This window comes from Petromyzon marinus, chromosome 43, assembly GCF_048934315.1.
Source record: "Petromyzon marinus isolate PM22_M1 ecotype Great Lakes invasive population chromosome 43, UKy_Petmar_22M1.pri1.0, whole genome shotgun sequence".
Classification (NCBI taxonomy): Eukaryota; Metazoa; Chordata; class Hyperoartia; order Petromyzontiformes; family Petromyzontidae; genus Petromyzon; species Petromyzon marinus.
Genome location: NC_133709.1, coordinates 7,044,535 through 7,068,182, shown reverse-complemented (window position 1 = coordinate 7,068,182; position 23,648 = coordinate 7,044,535). Strand labels below are relative to the sequence as shown.

Below are 23,648 nucleotides of genomic sequence, written 5' to 3'. Positions count from 1 at the left end.
AAGGAGAGGCGAGCCTCGCTGGTTTCCGCCGTTGAGGTCCGCCTCTTTCTCACTCCCCGATCCTGCCGCTGCCTGGCGCTGTGCCAGGAGAAGAGACGAGCCTAGCTGGGTTCTGCCACGTGGTCGATGATGGGGAGAGGCTTGAGCAGCGACACACCGACCCTGAGTCCTCCGATGTCCCTGCTTCTATCCCTCTCGGCGGAGCTAAGCTCCGCCTCTAGCCACGCCCCCTCGTGGAACCTTCCTGATGGTTCCCGGACGTTCCCCTTTGACTCCGGCCATTACCTTTGGCCCAGATATATCCTCGCTTGGGATTGGTTACCCGCTACCCGGTGGTGGCCATGCGGTTACCCCTTTCCGCCCATTAGATGACGCTCTCTCATTACACATATTCCAGAGGTCCAAAATGTATGTCTTTCCCATTTTTCACCGGTACGTAAAAATTACGTGGTTTTCGTGTTTTTACCAGCCACCCGACTATAAAGGGGGGGGGGGCGGAATTGGACAGGGCCCCCGATTTCATCCCTTGCACCAAGACCTATGCCAACCACGAGGCGGTGACATTGCCGAATGGAAGTGCACTCGACGCTTTTTACTAAGGTTCAAGCTTCAAATCCAGCAGCCTCGCTGATTAATAGTGGGTTAAAAAAAAAAACCTTTAAAAATATTACGTGCCGTCTGCTTTCACAGTGGACATTGAAGGACCCATCACGCCTTTCACGCTAATAGTTCATTGTGTGCCGGCGTCATGGTCCAAATTTGCCAAACCAACGGAATTATTTTGGCAGACCGCATAGCTTGGGCAATTGTTGGCACCGGTTCTGGCTCTCTTCTGGCTTGTATGTGGTTTCCCATGCCTCCGTTTGAAAACGGCACGTTTTACAAATTGTACAGCGTTGTGGGATGCAATTTTCACGAAAGAAGCTTTCAAAATTACATGTGACTTTTTTACATTAGCCATGCTATACATCTGGTTGTTAAGTTCAAGTTTATTTTGTTTAGCCAGGTGAGAACAGATAAGCTCATTTGAATGACCCTGGTGCATCAGTCTGCGAGTCGGAGGTGATAATCTCTCTATATAATCCCAATTGAGCAATTTACGGGCAATTTTCCAGTTTGGCAAATTTGGACCCTGACTATGGCACGCAATGACCTACTCTTTCTTATTACGTCAGGAGATCTTTAATGTCTACTATAAAGCAAATGGCACATTATAGTTATTACACTCGCTGTAATAATTAGGACGGCTACTGGATTCGAACCATGTAACTCGACAAAAAGCAGTGAATGCGCTACCACTAGGCAATGGCATCGCCCTACCTATCATGCCCTGTCATGAACAGTTGTCTCACAGCTGAATAAAATAGTTATAATTTTCGGCAATGGCCCACAATGGACCGCAAACAGATTTTGATATATATTCTTAGTTTTTTCGGTAAAGTCACGTTGAAGAGAAACAACAAAATAACAAAATATATAAAACAATAAAAAATTCTCACGACGTTTCGACCATAACTCAAACGGTCATCATCAGGTGTGTCGGTTTGCATAAATTTATTTTTAAAACGGTACATTTATTTATTTATAAAAAACGTTGGCGTCACGCGCAGCGATTGGCAGTTTGCCCAGGACTAGTCCATCTATTTTTTTGAAAAAAGGAGGGGGGAGACGAATTTTTTTTATAATGTATGCTGTCTGAAAGCCACTGTAAGCATGAACAATCAATCAAGAACTGAAATGATTTATCAAATCTTTCCAATGATTGCTAAGATAGAATCCATCTTCTCGGTTGAAATTGTCTCTGTGCTTGTATATGTGGATAGCCTCATGAACGAATCTCTCATGGAAGCCAGATGGCTTACAAAGAACCTCCGTCTTGGAAAAGTCAATGGCATGTGAGCCTACTGAATTAGAACAATGATCTGCTACGGCCGAGGTGTTGGTCCTACCGTGTTTAAGGTCTGCTTTATGTTCACGAATGCGGTCCGAGACATGGCGTTTGGTTTCTCCAATGTAACTACTACCACAGAGGCAACTTAGTTTGTAGACACCAGGGTATTGTATGTCCGGAATCACATCTTTTACAGACGGAACCAGATCACGGATTTTATGTAATGTGTTGAAACGGACCTGGATCTTGTGTTTATTCAAGATTTTGGAGATCTTTTTTGTGATCCCAGCAATGTAGGGTAAAGTGATGGTTTTGAAAGGCTCCTCAAGAGGGTTCTTCTTCATGGTTTGAGTGATAGCTTTGCGGATTGTATAGTCGGAGTAACCATTAGCCCTAAGAGCTTGGTGTACGTGCTTGAGTTCACTGCTTATGTGTTCCTGGTCGGATATGCATTGGGCTCTATGATACAGAGTCTTGATGAGAGAATTCTTCTGTGATGGATGGTGGTGGGAATCCGGTTTCAGATAAGCATCCGTATGGGTAGCTTTCCTGTAGACAGAGTGGCTTATTGAACCATCAGGTCTCTTTTTAATTAGGACATCCAAAAAAGGTATCTTGCCATCTATTTCGACTTCCATGGTAAATCTGATGGCTGGGTGTATGGAATTGATGTGGTCGAAGAATTGGTCTAGAGCAGGCCGGCCATGTGGCCAGATGACAAAAGTGTCATCCACGTACCTCTTCCATAAGGTTGGGCGCAGAGTGGCAGTCTGGATGGCGTCAGTCTCAAATTTCTCCATGAAAATGTTAGCTATAACTGAAGAAAGGGGGGAGCCCATTGGGGTGCCCTCAGTTTGTTTGTAGAAAGTTCCATTCCAAGTGAAGTATGTATTGGTTAAACAGTGTCTCACCAGGGGGGGTACCTCAGTGTTTAGTCCTTGATGAACCAAGTCTTCAATTATTGCAATGGTGTCAGGTACAGGAACCTTGGTGAATAAGGAAACTACATCAAAACTGACAAGCAGGTCGTCTGGGGACAGGGAAATACCCTTGATTGTTGATACCAGGTGAGTAGAATTTTGTACCGCAGAGGTGGTCTTTCCAGTGAAAGGACGCAGGATTTCAGACAAAAAACGAGCTAGTTTGTAGGTGGGGGAGCTGATAGTAGAGACTATGGGACGAAGAGGTGTATCAACTTTATGTATTTTTGGTAAGCCGTATAATCTTGGTGGCCTGGCAGCAGAAGGTTTCAACGAAAACTGTTTAGATTGATCAATTAATGTGATAAATAAATGTACCGTTTTAAAAATAAATTTATGCAAACCGACACACCTGATGATGACCGTTTGAGTTATGGTCGAAACGTCGTGAGAATTTTTTTATTGTTTTATATATTTTGTTATTTTGTTGTTTCTCTTCAACGTGACTTTACCGAAAAAACTAAGAATATGAATTACTGCAGTCACGAAAGCTTTAAATCAAAATTTAGATTTTGATATAGTTTGAAACAGGATTTTGCTCATATTTTTACATATTTGTTGCCACTTAGAAAAACTATCTTTGCAACAAAAATTATGTTTATAGCTTGGGGACTTACCAGGCTTCTAAGAATCATTTTAATTTTGGGGAAACAAGCACACAGCAAGGCAAAATGTCGATTCTTCAAGGGAGCCCATGGAGACGATTCAAGGTATACCAAATATGGGTTGTCTCAAGCTTCTCGGAACTAAACATTGTAACCCCACTGTGGCTTGTGGGACATCAATATAAATAAAATGCACGCATCTTGGATGTAAATGAAATGCATGCGAGCATATTTACCAGCAGTTGTTTGTGTACACCACTCTGACTTTCCAAAGAGACTCCTCTTGGATCTGTGCCACGAAAGAGATGGCCATCTCACATTACCATATTTATTTAAAAACGCTGCATGTATAGCACCATGCATTGTCATACTCTCTTCGGCACGATGTTGTCCCCCCAGGTACTCTCATTTACTGTCATGCAAAAACACTCGTTAGTTTGAAAGTGGCCAAAATCCCAAGTGAGCCTGAGACTTTTCTGGACAAAGGATATAACTCCAAAGAAGTCCATCTAAATGTTGCATCACCAGCATGCTTGCAGATAACCGTCAGCATGTCATACAGCATGATGACTTTGCACAACCCTAACATGCAGTTCTAACATACCTACGAGAAATGTCATACAATTTTCAATAGGGTACATTACATTCCCATTTATACGATTCACAGCACAATTCAATATTGACTAACAATAAAATAATGCTTTTGTAGGTTCTTTTATATTCTTGGTTCTTTCGGTAAAGTCACGTAGAAGGGAAACAATAAAATAATTGATTGTTCACTCTTACGGTGGCTTTCAGACCGCATCCATTATTTTCGTCTCCCCCTCCTCTTTTCCGAACATAGATGGACTCGTCCATCTGAACAAACTGTCAAATCGCTCTCCGTGGTGCTAACGTTAAAAAACGCCACTTTTAAAAAATGTTCTTGCTGTGGTTTTCACACCTGATGATGATTGCTTGTGTTGCAGTCGAAACGTCGTGAGAATTTTATTGTTTTATATTTTTATTATTTTATTGTTTCCCTTCTACGTGACTTTACCGAAGGAACAAAGAATATGAATCCCTGCAGTCACGAAAGCTTTAAATCAAAATTTAGGTTATTTTAGTCATGAACAAATGAGCACGTAAAATTATAAGGTAGAAAACACGAGAAACGTATTAGAATCAAAGCATAAATAATAAGTGTAATATAAAGAGTACTTGAATTTATATGAACTTGCTAACATTTTATTATACGGTTATGTATCAAAATTGTTCTTAGTAAAATTTGTAAAAAAAAGTGCAATTTTTGAGGAGCCACTCAAAACCATCACCTTACCCTACATTGCAGGAGTCACTAAAAAGATCTCCAAAATCCTGAATAAACACAAGATCCAGGTCCGATTCCACACAGTACATAAAATCCGTGATCTGGTTCCATCTGTAAAAGATGCTCTTCCAGACATACAGTATCCGGGCGTTTACAAACTAAAGTGCCTCTTTGGTAGCAACTACATTGGGGAAACCAAACGACATATCTCGGACCGCATCCGCGAACATAAAGCAGACTTGAAACACGGTAGGACGAACTCTTCTGCCGTGGCAGATCACTGTTTTAATTCAGTGGGTTCACATGGTATTGACTTCTCCAAGACGGAGGTTCTTTGCAAGACAACCGGCTACTGTGAGAGATTCGTTCATGAGGCCATCCACATATACAAGCACAGAGACAATTTCAACCGAGAATATGGATTCTGGCTTAGTAACCATTGGAAAGATCTTCTTTGGTTCTTTCGGTAAAGTCACGTAGAATGAGAATAAAATAATAAATTGATAAAATAAAATAACACAATTTATTATTTTATTCTCATTCTACGTGACTTTACCGAAAGAACCAAAGAAGATGAATCATTGCAGTCACGAAAGCTTTAAATCATTGGAAAGATGTTTTAAACCATTTCGGTTCTTAATTAATTGTATTTTACGGTGACCGTCAGACCGCAGCTCTTTCGCTGGCATTGTGACTGTTTCTCCCTCCTCCCCCCTCCTCCCTTCCGAGCATGGATTGACTCGTCCGCCTGAATGTCGCTGTCCGTGTTTCTGGTGTTGAGGGGAAGGAAAAAACGCCATTTTTCACCATATAACATTGTGATATATAACGACTTATTGTTAGTTGCTTTGCTGACTGGAGAGTATATAGAGTTTACTGATAACATTGAGGAGCTTATATTTTAGTTTTTTTTTATTGGTTTACTATATGGTATTCATTTTATAGTGTAATGTATACCCAGGTGCTGTATGATTAATAGCTCAGCTTATTGAAGAATATATTAAGTACATTTATTATATTGATGTGATATAGACTTAATTCTTTTTACATCGGGTTACTTTATGATAGTTGGTTAGTTGGAGACCTTTAGCGTCCATATACTAAATGCCTCTGTTGATATGTAAACTTTGACTTCAACACAGCTATTTCTGTCACAAGCTAATCCCTCTGCTATTTCAATGATAAATTCTCCTGCTCTGATATGTAAACCCCTTTGTCAAGGCTCTTCACGCCTCTCACCGAGCTTAAAAGACGCTATGGTTTACTTTCTGATAGTTGATAGTTGGAGGCCTTTTAGCGTGCATATGCTAATTGCCTCTGTTGATATGTAAACTTTGACTTTAACACAGCTTTTTCTGTCACAAGCTAATCCTTCAGCTTTTTCAATGCTAAATTATGCTGCTTTGATATGTCAACTCCTTTGTCAAGTCTCTTCACGCCGCTCACCGAGCTTAAAAAAGACGCTGCGAATCTTAGCAGCGTTAATTGAAGCTCTGTCGTCCCGACAGTTCTGTTCTTTCACCTGAAGAATGCTACTTGTGTTGTGGCCGAAACGTCGTGAGAATTTTATTGTCTTATTTTATTTTATTATTTTATTCTCATTCTACGTGACTTTACCGAAAGACCCAAAGAAGATGAATCCTTGCAGTCACAAAAGCTTTAAATATAAATTTTCATACCATGTTTTCAGAATACCGCAGAAAACAGCCCCGTTACAAAATCTATTGTTTCTTCACTCAGAGCTGATGGTGCATATTGGCCCATAATCATATTGCAATAAACTTCAATTTATAAAAAAAAATATTGTTTAAATTATCCTGTTTCCTGTCAATATATAATGAAAATCAAAAAATGCTAAATGCATACTAGCATTTAATTCACGAATAGTTCAGATTTTGTTATAAATGTATTTAGTATTTAATTTCATCGTTCTTAATGTTGTTGCTGCAATCATTTCACATCTGCATCATCATGTATGATATTGGGAAAACGCTGATTAAATGGATATATAACGAGGTTCTCAGATGAGTGGCTCATCACTTCAGACTCCCTTCGCAGGATCATCGCTGATCACCTCCAAAAGCAATCACCATGCCTATCGTCGACTCTGGAAGTGTTGCGCCTCTCAGGATGTCCACACCGGAGGTCTCATACTTCAATTATGCGACCTCCGGTGTGGACATCCTCGTGAAGAAAGGCAATCTTTTATTATGAGCAGTGAACACGTAGAAACACCTTCATTTCGTAAAATTGTAATAATATAGCAATCGTGTTAATTCTTAACCATAATAAGTAAGTAGGATAAGTGGAATTTTTTAAATATATTTTGTCATTACCATTATCCTGATGTATTGCATCTTCTACTGGAAAAATAAAATTTTGTGTATGGTTAACTATCTGGCCCAATTGACAAATAAATTTAAATCACAGAATGATCCTTCCTTCAAAACAGGTTCTTCACCAGCACCCCCGCTGTTCAGGAATTCTTCCCCAAGTTCAAGGGGATGACTTCGGCTGATCAGCTCAAGAAATCCGCGGACGTGCGCTAGCACGCCGAGAGGATCATCAACGCCGTCAACGATGCCGTGACGTCCATGGATGACACCGAGAAGATTAGCATGAAGCTAAGGGATCTGAGTGGAAAGCATGCCATAAGCTTTTAGGTGGACCCCAGTACTTCAAGGTAACGAATGCAGTGAACATAACGTTCAATTACTACTGGTTGGCTCTTGGGTGATTGCTGCCTACATCTGTTAGCAAGATTGGTACAGGGTTTACTAATGAAGATACATCTCAATCCCTCTCACATAGTGCCTTTGTATCCACCTAAAACTTGATATAGAGTAGTTACGTAAATATTTATTATACTCAATCGGTCTGTAAGGATCCCCCACTCTCCCCTATTTTATTTATTTTCACGATTCAGTCTGCAATTCTATTCAATAATACGTTTTATGGCCTAGTGGCAGCCGGGATCATGAATAGCCATTTTGCACAAAGTACAGAAGTTTAAAAAAAAAAGTTTTACATTCACTATTAGATGCTTGTGTAATGAAAGATAATCTATTTTAATTGCCAAATCGAATATTCTCTGATGTCTTTCCAGGTCCTGGCCGCGGTCATTGCTGACACCGTTGCCGCAGGCGATGCCGGCTTCGAGAAGCTCATGAGCATGATTTGCATCCTGCTCAGGTCCGCCTACTAAACCAACGTGCACGGGCACTCCTGCAAGACTGCTACGCAACTGCTTTTGCCACATGATTTGCACCAGTTTATGTTGACAGAGATAACGAATGTCTTGGAGAATGAAACATATTTCCGAGATGTTTTTGTCAATGACAATAAATTGAATGTAACTTTACAATGAAAATCAATCAAAGTTCCATGCATACAGGTTTTGGAATGTGTGCAATTTAAAGAATGATTGAACCGTGTGACCTGCGTTGTGGATGCTGCTATGGTGTAATGGTTGACAGATCTCTCAGTGGCAGTGTCAAAGGAGCAACGTTTGAGTGCCACTTTACCAGAGATGTCAACGGTGGCTTGGCTGTTGAGTGTACAGGCAGTGCAACTAACCTGGGGCCCATAGTCTGGAATGATTGAGGCAACAGGCTACGAAGTAGGCATGGCGGGAAATTGGACAAGGGGCACCTAGGCCTAGGCTAGGCATACTATGCCTTTGATTGTCATCAGCAGCTGTATTACATCTGAACAAATATAAGCTAACATTTGTTAAAACTGCTCCATTCTTCAGAACAGAAAGCATTGCCAAAAGATTGCGATGTTTGGTAAAATATTATCGGAAAGTTGATGCCCATTTCTTACCAATCTAACGCATTTGTTTTAATTACAAAAATAATGTTTATAGCTTGGGGCCATTCCAGGCGTGAGAATTAAAACATTTTGAGAAAATAACACATTCATGCCTATTTTGAGTAGCTGAGGTGGCACATAAATACCGTCGAGGGCATGCCGAATTTGTCCCATGGTTCTTAATTTGACAGGACGAGAAGTTTTAAGAGTTTTTAAACCATATTCTTAGCTCTTTCGGTAAAGTCACGTTGAAGGGAAACAATAAAATAATAAAATATATATAAAACAATAAAAATTCTCACGACGTTTCGACCATAACACAAACGGTCCTCATCAGGTGTGAAAACCCAACGGCAAGAAACATTTGAAAGAAGTGGCGGATCGCATTTATTTATTTTTAAACGGTGTATTTATTTAAAAAACACGTTAGCACCACGGGCAGCGATTTGGCAGTTTATTTAGAAGGACGAGTCCATCTATGTTCTGAAAAGAGGAGGGGGGAGACGAAAAATTAATGTATACTCTCTGAAAGCCACCTTAAGCGTGAACAATCAATTAAGACCTGAAATGGCTTATCAAATCCTTCCAATGATTGCTAAGCCAGAATCCATCTTCTCGGTTGAAATTGTCTCTGTGCTTGTATATGTGGATAGAAGAAGGACCCTCTTGAGGAGCCTTTCAAAACCATCACTTTACCCTACATTGCGGGGATCACAAAAAATATCTCCAAAATCTTGAATAAACACAAGATCCAGGTCCGTTTCAACACATTACGTAAAATCCGTGATCTGGTTCCGTCTGTAAAAGATGTGATTCCGGACATACAGTACCCTGGTGTCTACAAACTAAGTTGCCTCTGTGGTAGTAGTTACATTGGAGAAACCAAACGCCATGTCTCGGACCGCATTCGTGAACACAAAGCAGACCTTAAACACGGTAGGACCAACACCTCGGCCGTGGCAGATCATTGTTCTAAATCAGTAGGCTCACCTGACATTGACTTCTCCAAGACAGAGGTTCTTTGCAAGCCATCTGGCTACCATGAGAGATTCGTTCATGAAGCTATCCACATATACAAGCACAGAGACAATTTCAACCGAGAAGATGGATTCTGGCTTAGCAATCATTGGAAGGATTTGATAAACCATTTCAGGTCTTAATTGATTGTTCACGCTTAAGGTGGCTTTCAGACAGCATACATTAATTTTTCGTCTCCCCCCTCCTCTTTTCAGAACATAGATGGACTCATCCTTCTAAATAAACTGCCAAATCGCTGCCCGTGGTGATAACGTTTATTTTTTATAAATAAATACACCGTTTAAAAATAAAGAAAGAAATAGATGCAAACCGCCACTTCTTTCAAATGTTTCTTGCCGTTGGTTTTTCGCACCTGATGATGACCGTTTGTGTTATGGTCGAAACGTCGTGAAAATTGTAATTGTTTTATATATATTTTATTATTTTATTGTTTCCTTTCAACCTGACTTTACCGAAAGAGCTAAGAATATGAATTACTGCAGTCATGAAAGCTTTAAATAAAAGTTTTTTAACTGTTGCTAGGTTTGCGATTGGACAGTAATTAACAGGATAATTTCACTTTGAAACTATTTTCTTGAGCAGTGAGGTCACATGGCCTAGTTTCAGAAAAGTAGGAAACATGCTGCATGGGGAAAGAGACAATAATGCCAGACAAAGCAGATGCAACATAAATTAAACAGATGAGTGTTGACGTTCAGGAATGATGAAAAAAACAATTAAAAGGCAATCGCAACAAAACTCGAGGAAGCAGCGGGGCAGGTCATGTGACTCCTATGAAAAAGGACTGAATAGTTTGTGCGAAAATAACCCCTAAAGCCTTGTAAATACAGTAATTTCACATCAGTGACCACATCATCTGTGCTAGGTATTATACATCAACAAATTGTGTACAGGAATTCTGAAACGATCGAGCCAGGGGTAGTAGCACACACCTGCGATCCGCAAACTTTTGGGAGGTGAGGATTGGTGGAACACCCAGATGTGTAAAACTCTGAACCGTATAGATCTGAAAACTAAAATGTCCCTGTACAAGAGTAGAGTAAACTGTATGAGTTGACATGGTATTTATTATAATGTAAGACGGTTCAGCACTGCAATTTGCTTTGCTCGTGCCATTTCTGGCCTCACGAGGGATATTTTTGGCCTTTTCTTTCACGCTCGCCCAAGACGTCTTGGAAGAAGTTGGAGTCAAAGCCATGAAGTCATAGTGATTGTTTTTGTCCTGCTCAAATGAGCATTGAGGCGGTGGCTCTATATTTACAGCACTGAGCCTGTGGTGACAATTAGTTCAAACATCCATAATAAAAGTTTTTTGGGATTAGATCGCATAAATATAAATACGTCGTTAAACTTGCCACCACCCGACACAGCTTTTATGAAAAGGCAAGAAAAAACAAGTTTAAACGGGTAAAGAGTGCACCCCTTTATAATCATCGCTGGCAGAAAGGCCTCCACCAGAGGAAGTTCTGGACAGGCCCCTGTGATGCCACGACAGCGAAGCCGCTCCGCCGAGGGCGGGGCCGCCACTGTGCTGCTGCAGCAGAGAAGCCACCCGGCTTCCGTCACAGCTCTTACCCCACCATTCCCACATGAACACACACATACACTCACGTAGGGCCTTGTTGGGGGGTCACCTGCCCCTGAGTTTTTACCCGAGAGACCCCTTCGTGCGGGTGCTCCACGGTTTCTCAGGGCCAGGGAATTGGCAGAACCCCTCCCAGGCCGGATGACACTGCGGCGCCGTGGATTAACTTAAAATTGTATGGCCACGGCGAACTCACTGAGAACCACAATGAGAAAATGCCCAAGGCACACGCAACGGCAGGCAGGCGGGGGGCGGGGCGGCGCAGATTGACCTTGACGGTCTGTAAACGATGTGTGCGATCACCACAAACTGGCACACGATCACCACAAACTGGCACACATGGTTTAAACAATGGGGGCGGGGCGTCGGAGAGGGGGGATAATCCGATTGGCCAGGGGCGGGAAATCCGAGGCTAGGACAGACCTGCCCTGCTGACCCGCACTAACACGAGTAGAATCATTCTAGTTAAATAGAGAATAAACCACCAGTAGACATATAACCGTGTCGTGTTGTCTCTGTGAGTACGGGGAGGGAGGGGGGTGCGTGGTGTGGTGAGCCTGTGCGTTGTGTGGTGTCTTGTGTTTGCGCACGTGCGTATATTTTGCCCGCACATGCGCGGTCGCCGTGCACGTTAACTGTGAGCTCGTGCGTTGTGGTGCCCCGCATGTTCTGTACGCGTGGGCACTCTCGCCGTTGCGCAGCTCGTGGTCAGCGTGTACGAGAAGGGCACCGCGACGTATCTGCGAGTTGGTTAGTGCAGCTAGTTAAATCATGCCCCGAGGAGCAGCAGCGAAGGGGGGAGAGCAGGAGGACGGTGGGTCACAGGAGAACGGGGAGACGGGGGGCAGTCTCCCTAACACCCCCTCCAGAGTGTGTTTTGGCCTCGTCTTCCACGCTAGCCAGGCGTCCTTGAAAGAGGTTGGGAGTAATCCACAATTTAACCCGGCACACACTGCCAACCGTCGTAAAGAATAACTTGATGGGAAGTCCCAGTGGATGTTGTACACCATTATTCCACAACAACACCCGACACTGAGAACGAGGAATTGCAATTGCAGAGCCATTGCTTGTTTGAAGGCTCTCAAACTATACTGTTACAGTGTCAGTAACAGTAGATCCCAGTCATGTTTGTAACAGTACATCCCAGAAGTGTAGTGTTGTCAGTAGATCTCAGTCTATCACAGTTCAACAGTAGATATTTGCATAGATTTGTCGTGTCAATGGAAGTCAATCCCAGTACATTCTTGGCGTGTCGGTGACAGGAGATCCCATTAGTGTTACAGTGCTGGTGATAGTATATCCCGGTTGTGTTAAGTGTCAATGCATCCAGTACAGTATTAAAGAGTCAAGTGACAGATTCAAGCACATTTTTATTACGTCAGTGCAGTAGTTCCTTGCGCAGTGTTCCAGTGAAAGGAGGTGTCTAAAAGTAATCTCGAGACAGTGTTACACTGCCATGAGCAGCAGACACCGAGGAGTCAATCCGCAGGGCAACTCAGCCCTGTAACCACTGCCAAAGCCTCAAGTCTACCCGGTCCGTGCCGAGACCTTGAAAAGCTCTGCGAGCTGTCCAACCGCAGCACCTTACTTGGTTTGTGCCGGCACCCGCGAGTCCATGACCTGTGCAGCCCTGCTTCGTCCTGTGTCCACGACCTGTGAGCTTTTTACCTCGACTAAACATGATTCATACGATGCTGTATTATAAAAAAAGTACTTTTCTGCTGGATTTCTGGATGGCTGACCACTTTTGTTTTGAAACGCATCTACCATATTAAGCGTCAGAAAATTGTGTCATATTCAGTTACTGTATTTTAACTGATGGAAATTATAAGGAATGCTCCAAAGCATTCTGTTCCAGCAGAATCTCAAGGAAAATTGTAGAACAATATTTTGGCTCCAAAGCAAATTGGAAGAAATGCATTAAGACCCAGATGAGAAATTGGAACGTTTAGATTGTAATTCTCCATCCCTGCTCTCATATTCATAACAGTACTGATGTGCGGTAATTAATTAAAATTCATCTCACTCTTTACAAAATGCGCCCCATTAAATTATTTTTTTTATATTTTTTGTCACAACCCAAAAAATGTGGAAAGAATGAGTGATGGAATGTTACCACCTTTGTCTCGAGGCCCAATACCCGGTGGGTTTTAGCAGGAAGGCCACCTGTGTTTAGACCTTAAACACAGGTTCGGTCACATTTTTCGAATAAAAAATAAATGACATGTCTATGCAAATTTGTGAATGAATGTTTCACGTGGAATACGATTCACACTTTCTTACAGGCTGCCTCAAGGTCATTTGAAAGTGGGTTTCAAGACACCAAGCAATAATCATAATTATTTTATTTTATCGTAACACAGCAGTCACTGAGTTTTATTTGTAATTTCCCCTATATATTTCAGATAGAGGCGTATATACCAGCATGTTCCAGCAAGCCATCCTACCAGTGATAGACGACGACACGTACAAAACAAATGCATTTTGGGGTTCTACATTACCCGACAACACAATATGTGCTGGTGATGGTTCAAGTGGTGTATGCGATGTAAGAATATTTCTTGAGTGACAATTTGTGACTCAAACAAGAAATGTCTAGATTTGGTCTATGGAAAATATGGCAACCCTACGTGAATCCCAGTGAATGCCCTTATTCAATTTACATTTGAGACTCAGTAAGGCTTTCTGATATAAATAAAGTTAATTGCCAGTCATATGATGATCTTTATACAAATAATCAAGTCTCCCTAATATACAACAATTCCAATTTAGAATATAAAACAGTAACTGATCAAATGGATAAAGAACCTAAACATATTGCAGTAAACTATACCACTTTTAAAGGGTAAATGCATCTAAATTATATTAAATTATTCAATGAGTTCTCCATTGACCCCATGTCCCCAGCTTTTAATATCAATTTACAGGGCTGAAACTACGCTATAAAATGCGAAATTGTGTCATTGGATGTATAGAGTGGTTTCAACCATTGTATTGGCCTTTAACATTACAATTACGTTCCTAGTCGATTTTAAAACAAATAACTGTGTGTTGTAATATTGCTTGTCAGTAATATTTCATGAGATTAAACTGTATTTTATGTGAATTTCCAATGTGCAGGTGATGGCGCGTTATTAAACTTGGAAGGACATTCTTGTGGCCAATCAACGGTACTATCAAGATGGTCATCGCCGTCTTAACACATACTGCATCTTTTGATTTAAAGCTTTCGTGACTGCAGGGATTCATATTCTTGGTTGTTTCGGTAAAGTCACATAGAAGGGAAACAATAAAATAATAAAAATATAAAACAATAAAATTATCACGACGCTTCGACTGCAACACAAGCAATCATCATCATGTGTGAAAACCACAACAACACCTGATGATGATTGCTTGTGTTGCAGTCGAAACGTGAAAATTGTATTGTTTAATATTTTTATCATTTTATTGTTTCCCTTCTACGTGACTTTACCGAAAGAACCAAGAATACACATACTGGATCACTGATATTTACATCGTAATGTTTCTTGAAATATTACCACAAGCTTGTTTAATACAACATGAATCAATGTTTCCGTTTCAGCCGTTTTAACTTCTCAATGCTTGCCATGTAATTCCTGTACCTTTTCCCCTTTCTCCTCTCAAGTAATAATTATGAACTCTGTAACGTACTCCCAATTTGTTTAAGTAATTATACTGTTAAAAGCACATAAAACACAGGAGTTTTTTTTTCTATCGCACCTTAAATTAGTTTTTTTTTTCTCTAGAAACCTTTATATGCTATACTCGTGGTTGCATGATTAAAATGTTATTTCATAAATGAATTCCAAATAGATGGACATTCACCCATTTTTATACAACAATTACAATGTAAGCAGAATTAAATTCAATCACAGATACATTGCACACCATCAGCACTACAGAACCATGATGCATGCAATGTGGTGCGTGATATGTTACTCTCCCGTGCGTGGCTGGAATTGGGTTGTGCAACATGGTCAACTTTATAGAATTACTACAAATTATTAGCATAATTAATAGAAAAACTATATATGCAACAAACTATTATTATAAAGAAAACTCAGTGCGTTCACATACTCGCCAATCAAGAATAGTAAAGACGTAAAAAAAGGGTTTGATTTGTGAACATTGATAGAAAATGACAGTCACACCGTGCAATATTACCGCACTGGGTGTAATATAATTGATCAAGGCGGATGTCACCGATTGCCATTTAAAAGTGATTGAGCATACAATTGTGGATACATTGGACATGATTCAAATATTTGCTAAGCCACTGAACAAAAACGCCTAATTCTGTGTTTGGAAATAGCCGAAACCATTCATGGCCCCTTCCCACGTATTCCGATTAAGCAAATTACGTGTGAACCAAGTACGCGCGCCCGTCACGCAATTTCGTTGGGGGTCGACACCCTTGCATATAATTTAGGGTCGTAAAATGACACGAGGTAATCCATTAACCGTTTTTAGAATCGATTACCAGTCGGAAAAGTAGGGAACGGTGCCGTTTACAGTGGAATGTTCGCGATTGCATTTATTGGTACGCGGAAACGAGCAATCTGCACAGCGGTCTAAGTACATTTGGCCTCATTTCTCAGTTAAAAGTGCAATCCTGAAATTAATTATTTTCTTGCTCACTCCACCGCTGGCGAAATAGCCTTAATTACACGCAGTTCTATTGCGTATTTGGTCTCCTCTTCCACGCTGACCAAACATTGGAAGAGGTGGACGTATCCACACTTTATCCCACCCACATACAACCTTGTCAAACGATTGTGGTGTAACCATTTAAGAAACGGAAATTGAAATGGGGAAGACATTTTCCCATTGCAACTGTCGTGGTGTATGTGACATGCTCGTTTTCACACCATGGCAGCTCCCTTCATTCATCAGTGAAAACGTTAATGTTTATTGCTCGATATTTCTCTACAGTATGTGCAAAAACACGTGTTTTACCCGTGTTTTTATTCGGTTATTGTACCGGTAATGCAACAACAACAAAAACAGATTTTAAAAAACACCCTCATATGATCGTTCACAAGAATTCAGAAGTTCCAAACCGAGCAATCAGCATTAGCCCGCAATACAACGCTCCCTACTTGAGGCGCTACGCTTGTGCTGCATATAAAGAATCGGATTTTTTATTATTTAATTTACTTATTGTTTCTTCAGAGTATCCTGTACTGATAAAGCCAATAGAAAGCGAGCAAGTGTATATTCTCGTTTTTAATGCTCTGAGAGTATGTAACTATTAAATGCTCTGAAAGTATGTTACCACATTTATGGTAAATGAACCGTAACAGAATTGTGCATGCTACGTCTAATGTGTGAAAACGAAGCTTTTGGTGTGGCTATAACACGCATTTTGTGGCATTGGTGTTAATCACAAATGAGTTCATCATTTAAGTATGACTAACAAAATCAGGAGGGGAAGAAATTAAGTAGGCTAGACGTGGTTGTCAGCAGCATACTGGCAACAGGTAAGAAACTATTTTTTTACAGATAAAATAGGTGCACACTGCTATATACGTCGTAATTGTATTCCGTGAATTGTATCCCATGGGTTTTTATCGAATAGTTTGACTTCATGAAGTAATTTACAGACTTAACTCGTGCATTTACATAAACTAGCTTAGAAATGCAGTGTATGTACATTATGTGGCATTTAAATAAAGATTTAAAATAATGGCAATCAATTGAAAGTCACTGATCATGACACAATGCGCTCGTCAATTGTTTGTATACTTCCTGTCGCAACTCAAAAAAACACGCAGGAATTTTTAAGTAGTGATGGAATTTTACCACCTACGACTCGTAGACTCGTGACACCATGCCCGCAGAACATTTATCTATGCAAAATGTTTTGCATGAAATACATTTCACTTCCTAGTATGTCCACGTATATATAGAGGCTGCGTGTCGGTCATTTGACTGTGTTGAAAACCCCAATCAATAAATCATGGTCACTCTCCTGATCTTCACTTTCCTGCTGAATCAAGGTATTCACATATATATTACTCACAGTAAGATTGGTTTGCATTATAAGTTTTTTTTTCATGTAACTGCTAAATTATTTCACCAGGAGTGTTTGTTACTCGCATGTTTTTCTTTCCACAGCATTTGTCTCGGCTCAGACTTGTGGTTCTTCTGCGATTCCTCATAACCGCATTGAGGGTGGTAATGAGGCCACTCCTCACAGCTGGCCTTGGCAGGTATGAGATCAATTCAAAATTTCAGGATTGTGACAGTATAATGAGTTTCTTAGATGTGAAGTTCTGCATTCACACCCGGGATGTAGACAAACAATAGTGTTCTTGGGCTACTTTTTTCAAACATCATCACGCTGATCCCTGCGTATTGGTGAAGGTGGAGTACATAGACATTCGAACATAGAAACAGTACAGTGGGTTACAATTGTCTCTTTACAGCTCTCTCCGATTATAAACAACACGGTACAATTGACACATTATGGAAATTTGCCAGCCAGTTTATACTCACAGTTGAATATTGATTTACGTTCTTATTTGACCTTGAGACAACACAACATCTTATTTTCATGGGACAGCTAACTCGAATCAACTCAGTCAACCCGAGTTGACCTAATTTTTCTCAAGTTTAAAAACAACACATCTATGATGAACTCTAATCGATATTAATAAGGACCTGTAGCATGGATCACCAAAAGAACACAGGGAGATTTGTGTTCATTCGGTTCTGACCTGACCTCTGCCTCCATTAATCATCTCCTCCCGCCATACTTTTCTTAACTTTCTTTTTCCATTTTATTTCATGCTATTCTAATTTGCTGTCCATTTAGTGCTTCCTAGATCACAGCTGGAGATCAATGTAATTATTTTCATACAGTCACTTTGAGGATGTGTTCTTCTCCATGTCGTGTGTCTCTACATTAGTGTTAAAAAATAAATCAGTATATTTACAGATGATACGATACATTGTGACAATGGTTGCTGTGACATGGAGATACTATGATATATCATGATCATTGTATCATCTATTTGAAAAATATTATTCCATGATTATTGCCGTTTGGGGTTTTTTTAAACAAATATTTCATATCTTGACTTCTTCGTCGTGTCACCTGTCCAACCTGCACGGTCTTTTCCCAATATTTTGCACAGTCCACCGCGTCTGGTGTTGGCATTGCAAAATCTTGAAGAGTGCATTGTGGTGCTGCAGGGCATCTCAGGAGTAGATCCATGGTTTGCTTCTCCTGACAAGCACATTGTTCGCTTATGCAGAAGCGCCATGATTTCATATGAGAGTTGCATCTACCGAAACCCACTCTCAGTATGTTTAGGCTCCGGCATGTGAGCTATTTGGAATTGGAACCATATGCGAGCTCCTCACTGGGGATGATTCCTCACCGGCTCCATCCAGCAGTTTTGTCACTTGATTTTTCCCATTCTTTTTGCCAGAGGGAAGTGCTAGCAGATTATGGTGATGTGGTCAGTGGCACAGTGGAGCACAAGAAGCTGTTTCTCGAAGACAGTGTGCTGGCTGATGGCCATGTAGCGGGTGACGAACGTGTCACTCTGACTTGCCGGTCGTGGTCACCTGCTCCTCACCTCCTGATGTTAGGGAGGCGCTATGCCAGATAGTGCATATATGTAGGGGACAGGTGGCTCTCAGGCACCCTGTTACGATTCTGCACGTGTCATTTAGGGCAGTGTCGACATGTTTGCTGTGGGTTGAGCGTCCCCCAGGTACAACATGGATATTCAGCCACATAGAAACAAACTGATAAGGCGGTGGTGCATAGAGTGGACAGATGTGCTCTCCACTTTGAATTTGCAAGCTTTTGCAGAATGCTGATTCGTGTGTTGACCTTGGCTTTGGTATTTAAAGTGTTTTTTTGTAGCTGAGTACGCGATCCAGTGTTACCCCGAGGTGCACTGGGTGACTCTGGTGCACTAGGCTCTGGTCTCCCCAAGTGACATTCAGGCGTTGCTCTGCATCCCAGTTTCATAGGTGGAAGGCACAGATTTGGGTTTTACTTTGGTTGGGTTTGAGATTATTATTTAGGTAGTATCTTGACATTTGTCCAGTCCCCTCTCCAGGATCTTCTCTGTGTTCTTGAAATTCCTGCTGAAATTCAGCAGGAAATGGCTGATCATTGTAGGTATTGAATAAAAGCGGAGCGAGCACACTGCCTTGTGGTAAGCCATTCTTTCGGGAACCCCATCTACTTTTCTGACCATAGAAGCGTCTGTTCTCTAGGAGGCTACGAATGGTCTGGCTAAGGTCTAGGTCGACATTTATGAGGTACAGTTTGTGGATGAAGATACGGTGTTGAACAGTGTCATATGCAGCAGACGGATCAACAAACGCTGCACCAGTGATCATCTTCTGTTGGTAAGCATCTTCGATGTGCTGTGTGAGGTTTTGTAGTTGGCCTGCACAGCATCGGCCGGGTCTGAATGTAACATGTACATAGTACAATAATTACAGATCAGAAATAAATCACGATTACCAATTAAATTAGCACTTTATAAAATCACTTTTGGATTATTTTTTCACTTGGCAGTTATGTGGCATAAATCATTGGGATCCTTTAATTGAAGTATCGTGAAACTGACGGTACAATGATTATTGTAGATGCTTTACTTGCATATTGCAATATGTTATTGTGTATTGTTGCATGTGTAGTATTTATAAAGACGAATAAACTTCTTAGGAGGCACACTCTGTTCATTGTAATTATTTCCTTATACAGTCCTTTACACACACAGAGGGGGTATCCGGTCCCCTCACCCGATACCCTAAGGAGGTACAGCCTCCGGACTTGGCAGGACTTACACGTCTACCACTATCTTAGCCTAAGGAGTTACAGCCTCCGGACTTGGCGGGACTTACACGTCTACCGCTATCCTAGCCTAAGAAGGTACAGCCTCCTATCTTGGCGGGACTTACACGTCTACCGCTATTCTAGAGTCCTCCGGCTGGGACCTAGGGGAGGCTATCTGACCCACCGCTGGCCCGGTGGGTCCTGACCACTGGGTATCCGAGCCTTAGCCCTCAGAAGGGCTAGAAGGCTGGTCCAGGGTCCTAGCTAGTCTTCAGCCCGGGCTTCGGTCTTCGTGTAGGGAGAGAACTCCCCGAGCTCTGTTGGGTCACCCTTCTTATACTCGTTCGTGACCCGGTATAACCAATCACACATTCCCACGTGGAACTGGCTGATTGGTTCTTACCAAACCGTGGCTACGATCCACTTCACCTCGTCTGACCCCAACCGTTATGCACCCAGAGGTAACGCTGCACTGCCCCTTTTATACCTGGTGGCAATGCAGGTTATCGAACAGTGCGCAGTTAACACCTCTACACATGGTTACAATTGCACTATGGCATGTCTTTAATATTCCATTCATGAAGGAGATATGTGCTTCTGCCTGTTGATATTATGATACAGTTCATGGTTGCACCAGTGTCTTCGAGGAGTTTCAAAGCCAGAAGGTGCCATGTTTAGGTCTCAAATAAGGTGTTTATTCTGAATGTCTGCGTCGTTCCACTCTCTTTGCCAGCGTTCTTCCGAATCTGGATGAGGCTCTAGGATGGTGACAGCACGAACCCAGAAGAGGGATCGGGACTAGAGTCGGTAGCTATGTACATTGTTGAGGTCTTGGTTAATAGGTAGGTTGTTGTTTGAAAGAAAACATAGAAATACCCTTTTACTGTAGTGTGCATATCTCCGTGGATATTTGGTGGCAGAATGTTCACCAGAAGGACGAGCCAAGAGATTGGTGTTGGTTTCAGAATTACAGTGCTGATACCCATAGCGGTAGATAATTGTACATCTAGCAGTTTCGTGTATGAGCTCCCGGACGAGGCTGAAGTGCAATATCTGCACCTGAGTAGATCAGTAACAGGGCGGCACTTCACAGCTTGAAAGTTTCTGTAGCAAGACGATGTTTGAATTTGTCTTTTCAGATCTGTTTTCTACTGTATGGGGCTCAAAGGTCAGGTGTCTATCCATGATAACCCCTAGATAGCTTGGAGTCGGATCATAGTACACTGGGTTACCACAAAATGACACATCAAGGGTCGCATCTGCTGAACAATTATTCAGGTGGAGTCCGCTTTTGGTGGCTTTGTAAGGATTGTGTCAGTCTCTAACAATGGAAATATGCCTCCAGTAAAATAATATCAGCTGTTAAGAGTATTGACAATGGTCTCGAAATTTGTGCCCTGTGCGGCAAGGTTACCTACGTGACTTTACCGAAAGAACCAAAGAGTTTAGTTTAAAGTTGATGTCATGTGTATATATAAACTTGTGAGAAGATGTACATTTATCAGGTTACATGTGTTACATAGTGGCAGTGCTAGCACCAAGCCTTGAGGAAGGCCATTGTTCATAACTCTGGTGGCTGTGTTCACCAGTGAGGCGTATCCTCAAAGTACATTTGCCGACCATCACGTCAATTAGGTGTACAGTTGAACGGCTTCGATTTTTGCTGCCAACGGTATCATAGGCTGCAGAGGTCAATCATTGCTGTATTGATTTTCTGTTCACGATGAATGCTACCTTCTGTTCACAACAGCTACGGCCACTTCGAAATCCGGCTTGTTCGAGAGGCAGTTAAGGGTCGTTCCATTAGCTTGGAAGTGGAGGACACGAGGATATTGGACTGGAGCTGGAGAGCGAGTCTTGCAGGTTTATGTGTCTCAGAATGGCGATAACTGAAATGATTCCATTATATCCGGATATTACCTGTCTTGTTTATGATGGTCCATATTTTCCCAGGTTCTTTAGGAACTCAGGACAAAGGCCATCAAACCCCTATGCCTTGCTAAGACTTTATGGCCCCGAGGGCCCCTTCCACTTCAGTGAGTGTACGCTCACTAAATTATTGCTTCCGGTAGTTGACTCAAAATGATGGCGAGTTGTTTCCGGACACCTTGTTTGGTGCGATTGTCCATTGGTTTCTTTGAGCAGGATAGTGTGTGGGAAGCCAAAGTATTTGCTTTAGGGTTTGGTAGTCTGTGCTCTGTTGGTTGAGTCACCTAGGTTCCAAAGGAGTTACCAGGCTTCATGGCTTGAGTGAGTAAAGGCTAAATCTGCAGTGAGGTATTTCCACCGTTCTTTTCAGCAGAGTTCAGGAACACTAGCAGTGCATTTCCCTTATCTTTTTCACCTTGTCTGATTAACTCTTTAAAGAGATGTTCCATTTTTGATTACCAACAGGGCATTATCTTTTCCGATTCCCCCCCAGGATGTAATTTGTTGTGGCAAATGTCAAGATTTGTATTAATTTATCGAAGATAACAGGCCTTGGCTCCAGGTTATTCAGTTGCGCTTTGGTTTCTTTTTCATATCTGGGCCAGTTGGCCTTATGAACTTTCCAACGAGGATGTAGTTTTAAGGTTATGACTGGTATCGGTAGCCCAGTGTACGTGACTGCCGGTCTGGTTTAGGTCTGCAAGTCTTAAATATAAAAGTCTCCGCGTGCTCGCGTTTGCGGGGGATTTGGCTGGGGTTCAAGTCCAAAAAAAATTGCCGGGTGGCACGCCCCGAGCCCCCTGCTTGGTATAGGCTATTCCGTTTTCCCAGCCGTCAACTTTAAATTAGTTTAATTAGCGATTTAGTGCCACTCTTATTTTAATTATTTACTTACTGCACGAGCTCGACCGTACCAACTGACGCCAATTGCGTGGGGGGGGGGCGGACCCTGCCAAGTGATGCGCGTTCAGTCGAGCTCACGGCCACACCACGGCACTCTGTCACGTGAGTACTTTGTGCTATAGAGTCACTAAATATACTGATATACAGTCAGCATGTACTCCTGTAGAGTCTATATATACTGCTATAGAGTCAGCATGTACTACTGTAGAGTCCTTAAATACTGCTATAGAGTCAGCCTGTACTACTGTACAGTCCATAAATACTGCTATACAGTCAGCATCTACTACTGTACCGTCGATTAATACTGCTATAGAGTCAGCATGTACTACTGTAGAGTCGATATATACTGCTATAGAGTCAGCATGTACTACTGTAGAGTCCATAAATACTGCTATGGAGTCACCATGTACTACTGTACAGTCCATAAATACTGCTATACAGTAAGCATGTACTACTATACAGTCGATATATACTGCTATAGAGTCAGTATGTACTACTCTACTCATAGCAGGTACCACCACTGTCGCTTGCCCTGCTGTAATCATAGCTTACACCACAGTATACATGCACTGCTGCAGGGAAAGCAGGTACCACCACTGTATGCACTGTTGTAATCATACCAGCTACCACAACAGTATGCATGCACTGCTGCAGGGAAAGCAGGTACCACCACAATATGCACTGCTGTAATCATACCAGGTACCAGCACATTCAGTATGTACTGCTGTTGTTAAACCATGTACCACCACAGTATGCACTGCTGTT

At 41.8% G+C, this 23,648-nt stretch overlaps 1 long non-coding RNA gene across 1 annotated transcript; it reads left to right on the top strand.

Annotated features, from left to right (window-relative positions):
- The first annotated feature begins 7,228 nt into the window (after positions 1-7,228).
- LOC142930770 (uncharacterized) lies at positions 7,229-7,978 on the top strand. Its single transcript, XR_012946721.1, has 2 exons — positions 7,229-7,468; positions 7,892-7,978. It is a non-coding gene; the product is annotated as an uncharacterized LOC142930770 (long non-coding RNA).
- The last annotated feature ends 15,670 nt before the right edge of the window (positions 7,979-23,648 follow it).